This window comes from Helobdella robusta (genome assembly GCF_000326865.2).
Source record: "Helobdella robusta unplaced genomic scaffold HELROscaffold_35, whole genome shotgun sequence".
NCBI lineage: Eukaryota > Metazoa > Annelida > Clitellata > Rhynchobdellida > Glossiphoniidae > Helobdella > Helobdella robusta.
Window position 1 is genome coordinate 199,771 of NW_008704704.1, and position 6,000 is coordinate 205,770.

Consider the following 6,000-nt stretch of genomic DNA (forward strand, 5'->3'; position numbering starts at 1 on the left):
TTCTATGCAAACGCAAGTGTAGTAAACATAGATAAAAGAATAGAACTTGTGTTTTATATATACAAGGAAAAACCTGACATCATCGGTATAACAAAAACCTGGGCAAAAAGTTCCATGGAAGACAGCGAACTTGAATTAGATGGTAACATTAAGTTCAGGAAGGACAGAGATAAGTATGGAGGAAGAGAACAGGATAGTAGAGTACTACTATATATATAAAAGACGACCTAACAGTGTGGAAAGAATGGACTTGAGAGACGACAGATTCCAAGAAAACGTATGGTGTGAAGAAAGAAACAAAAACAAGATCCTGGTGGTTGGAATTTGCTATCGAACTCCTGATTCTGGTAAAGAAAATGACAAAGGACTCCATGAATTAATCGGAAGAGCTACTAAAGGATCATGCATTATATTAGGAGATTTCAACTATCATATAGATTAGGAAAAAAGCAAGGCAAAACACTTTCAGATGCTCTATTTCTAGAATGCATAGATGAAAATTTTCTCATACAGCATGTCCTAGAGCCAACAAGGGAGAACAATGTCCTTGACTTAGTCACCTTTACAGAGTAAGACATGATTGAATGTGTACAGGTCAGAGAAAAATTTGGCTCGTGATTACCAGATAATAGGGTTTGAAGCAGTTGTTGAACATGAAACCGAAACAGTATCACAAAAAAGAAGATACAACTATTGCAAAGCGGACTACAACAAAATCAGAAGGCAAATCAAAGATATAAATTTAAAAGATAGACTGGCAGGCCTTAGTGTTCAAAAATAATGGACGCTGTTTTTGCCATGTATGAAAGAGGTTATGGAAAAAAGAATGCCAATCCACAGAAAAAAACAACAAGAAGTGTTCTTGGGTAAATAAAGAAGTAAAGAAAGCTAGAATGTCTAAAAATAAAGCCTGGCAAAAACTACAAAATACACGTAAAAGAGACCTTACTTTACTGGGAAAAAACGCTAAAAATCTTAAACACGAAGCTAAAAAACAATATGTGAAAAAAAGAAACGTGGCAGAAAAAACAAACAAGAAGGCTATTAAAGATACATAGTTAAACTTAGTTAGAACACAAAAAGAGATAGCGAAAGCTTTAACAACTACATGAAGAGCAAGCGAAAAAGGAACATGATGGTTGGACCGCTAAAGTACGACCAAGGCGGAAATACATAATAAATACTTTGGATCTGTACTGGAAGAAGAAAACACAGTTTTGGAGTTCCTCAAAGTTCGGTGCTGGGATCTCTACCATTTGTTATCTACATTAATGATATCGACTTCGGCATAATGTCAAAGATACCGAAATTTGCGGACAACACGAAGCTGTGTGCAAAGGTCAACAACGAAAAAGATGCGGAAGTACTAAGACTAGATTTGGCATAACTTTACAAATGGTCTGAAGATTGGCAAATGCTATTTTAACATAGACAAATGTAAAGTTATGCGTATAGGAAGAAAGAACAAAGGCTTCCAATATCAACTGGGCAGTAAGGACCTGCGATCTAGAGAAGAAAAAAAGGACTTAAAAATCCCTATTCATAAAAGCACGAAAGCATCAAGACAATGTACTTTGGCAGCAGCCAAAGCAAATCAAATACTTGGATGCATTAGAAAAAAGGTGGTGAGCAGAGAGAAGTTAATCAATATAAACTTGTATGAAACATTAGTTTGCCCTCATCTCGAGTACTGTTCACAGGTTTGGAGTCCAAACCTGCAAAAGGTCAAAGACATACTTGAACGGGTACAGCGTAGAGCAACAAAAATGATCGAAGGAGTTGGAAAACTAGAAAATTGGCTAAAAAACCTATTGCAACGGATTGTGAACTACATCGAACAATCAGCTTGATGAGTCATCTTGAGAATTCTGATGGTGAGAGCACGAAGCAAAATCAGATCTGAAATTTCAAATGTCCAATGTGGTTTTGTAGATTGTGGCACAAAAAACGCAATCTTTATGCTACGAATGGTCAGTGAACGAGCAATTAAAATGAAGAAAGACTTGTTTATATGTTTTGTCAATTACTCCTAAGCTTTTGATAGCGTGGAACACGTGGAGCTTATGAAAATATTGGAAATTTGGACATTGATAGAAAAGACACAAGAGTTATTAAAAACCTCTATTGGGAACAAAGAGCAGCAATGAAAGTTGGTAACAAGATGACTAGTTTTGTCGAAATAAAGAAAGGTGTTAGGCAAGGCTGTGTATTCTCTCCAGATCTGTACTATCTCTATAGTGAGATCATCGTGAGAAAAAGAGATCTACTTGGAATGTCTATTGGAGGCGTAAATATTAAAAATGTATGATATGCTGAGTGATGATACAGATCTTATAGCAGATTCAATGGAAAAACTGCAAACAATTGTTTCCAAACTGGTTTTTGAAAGTGAAAAAAAAGGTTTGCAAATTAACATAAACAAAACAGAGTGCATGGCTATCAGTAAAAGCAAAACCGCCCTGATCTGCTCATAATCGTTAATGGTAAACATGTGAAACAAGTAAACAGCTTCAATCATCTCTGAAGTCTGATTACCTCAGTTTGTAAATGTGATGTGGATATCAAAAAAAAGCTGTGGCGAAGGATGCATTTTCTAAAATGAAATTCTCAACAACAGTAAAATCAGAATATCAACAAAATTAAAACTGCTAGGGTGATACATTTTTCCTGTGCTAACTTACGGCTCTAGGGTTCTGAACAATTTCTAAAGAAATGGAAGAAAGATTAATGCTCCTGAGATATGGTTTTTGAGAAGAATTATGAAATTTAGTTGGACCTCTCATACTTTGAATAAGGATGTATAAAAACACTCCGGTTATGAAAAGAGGGGTAGTTAAAGTTTTTGGTCACATTATACGGAAGGAAAGAATTGAAAATCTAACATCTACTGGAAAGATTGCAGGGAAAAGAGATCGCAGTCAAAAACGAATAACCATCGTGAAGTCCTTGTGTCACCTGTTGAATATCACCACATTTCAACTACTACAAAGCGTTAAAGATTGGGTTTTGTAAAAGTCGATGGTCGCCAATGTCTTGAAAGAAAAAGAAGAAAAATGAAGACTAATTTTATTGTTGTTGAGAATTTCATTTTAGAAAATGAAGACAACACCTTTTGACAATTATTTATATATATATATATATATATATATATATATATATATATATATATATATATATATGCAATACATCTAGTCCATCGAAATCTTTTTTAATATACAACAAAAATCCATTTCAAATGCCATGGAAAAATTTAAATAGTCCATTGCTTATTTTCAAATTGTAATTCTTTTTTCATTTAACTACTTGATAGTAGGAATTTTTGTGGCTATTGTTAGATTTCAAATCCTAACGATTAAAACTAACAATCTTCAAAAATAAATAAAAACACCACGAGCTAAGAAAGTGATTTGTGCGGGCTATACAAGAAACTGCAATAACCATTCCGATAGGTTTTCGGGCTGTTGATGAGTCCCCGGTAAGGAACGAAACACGTGTCCAGCCTATCCAAACGGATACTATTCTTTTCTTCTCCCGCTCACTGCTCTTCCTGGTTTGGTGCTCTTTTACATAAGCGCAACCGCAACGCAATCAATACCTAGAGACCATTTCTTACAAACAGCGTAACGGGTTCATCTTTTTTATTATGTATAAAAAATATAAACTAAAAATTGACCCAAAGGGGAATTTTAGCATCCAACTATCACAAGAGAATAACGCCCTTGATGTGACTTTAACATGATTTTATATTTTTAATAAGAAATCAATTCTAGCCCGTTTCAATGCTAAATTTAAATTTTTTATAGTAAATAAAATTTTTTTCTTTTTAATCTTCTCGAATCTGGAACGTGCTATTCTAAATAATTTCAGCAACACCGTAAACATAGACATGTTTTCAATAAACGTCTGAAGCAGGTGTCATTCATTTAGAATAACTGGCTCTGTCGAACAATGGTTTCGGTCATACTTAACAAACAGAACTCAGCAGGTAATCTACAAGAATAAGACCTCTTCGGTTCAAACGATAAGATTTGGTGTTCCACAGGGCTCGGTTCTCGGACCGATCTTGTTTATTCTTTACATCTCTGAAATTATTGAGGCGATCGGATTACATGGTTTGGAGTGTCATGCATTTGCAGATGATATTCAGCTTTTCGCCACGGAATCCTATAGCAACTTTCATCTTGCAGTTGATCGTTTTGTTAAATGTTTGGTCGAGATCGAGAAATGGATGGCAAATAATCGTCTTAAGCTCAATCAAAGTAAAACGAAAATTCTTCTGGTTGGAACTTGGCAACAGCTGTCTAAAATTAAAATTAATTCAGTTATCATTGAGAGCTCAAATATAAACTTTATTCCCAAAGCTACAAACTTGGGTGTCATTTTTGATTCTAGACTGGCAATGACTGAACATATCAAGTTTTTATCTGGTACTGCAACCCTACAACTGCGAAAATTAAAAATAATCCGCAAAAGCTTAACCAAAGATGTTATTCAAAGTTTATTCAAATTTTATGGTTTGCCTGAAAAATCGTTATCTGTGCTTCAGTCAATTCAGAATCGGGCAGCTAAGATCGTGGTTGGTGCCAAAAAGTTTGACCATGTTACTCCAATATTCAGAGAACTGCACTGGTTGGTGGTCAAAAAAAGAATTTTGTTCAAAATATCAACAATCATGTTCAAATGTATGAAGGGAATGGCGCCAGTTTATTTGAAAGAAATGCATGCACCGAAACAGCTGTCTTTTAAAACTGTCTGCTTAAGGTCTGATGATAGCAACTTGTTATGTGTGCCCCAAACCAACTTGAAAAAGGCTGAGAGAAGTTTCTCAGTATGTGGACCAGCCGTTTGGAATAGTCTACCAAGTTATCTAAGACAGCCCGAACTGACAGAAAAATTGTTCAAGAAATTATTGAAATCATTTTTGTTTTCATTATAAGATTTGGTTTATCGTAGCAATTCAACTGTTTTTTTTAGACAGTGCTTTTGAGAAACATTTTGTTTGTAATTAGCGCTATACAAATTTTCGAATAATAATAATAATTTAACAATACTCAAGAGAGGAGCTGCAAAATCCATGGAAGACCAATATGGCAAATAACGCCGTGGCAGCGTGGCCAGCCAGGTCTGGTTCAAAAACGTGCCCAAAAACTGGTTGGTGAGTGCAGAAGATTAAATTATATCGAGAAGTTGCAGAAACTGAATCTTCCTTCCCTGAGGTTCCAACGATTTTGTGGAAACCTAGTTACAATTTTCAAAACTTTCAGAGTAAGAGATAAAAAATCTTTTTCATTTATGAACACTAACCAGAGGATATCGATACAAACTCGTTGTAAGTATATCAAATGCAAAAAATACTATTTCTCAAACAGGTCAATGCCTCTAAAGAACAAACATCCCTTAGCTGATGTTGAAATTGAAACTGTTAACGAATTCGACATGGCAGTGGACACACAGATATATTCATGATCAGCAGAGATTTTTATTACAATCATCGTGTTGAAATTCGCTATTAACTATTTTAACTCTTATTTTGTTATTTGTTATGCATTTTATATATTGCTGTAACCCTTGACCTCGTAACTACCAACACCGATGTTATATCTTCAAAGATCTCTATATTTCCAACACCGGTGTTGTAGCCTCCAACGATCGTCAAGAGTTCGTTTATCCGTAGGTTTGAGATATCCGATAGATGAACACAACTGCTTCAAATGTAAACTTTGTTGAACGTTTATTTGAATACGAACAGCAATAGAAACAATAAACTGATCCAAGTAACTACTAACTACATAAATCACATTTACGACCTCGTATCGAACCTGACTGTAAACCTCACTACGTAGGACGTATTTACAGACGATTTTAGCATAGATACAATTTTACAACCTTTTCAAAGATTATAAATATAGCAAAGATACCAATGATTACGATAACAAATAATCTAGCGCAATTCGATCATTCCCGCGGTCATAACAATATTTATTAAATGTGAGAATATGG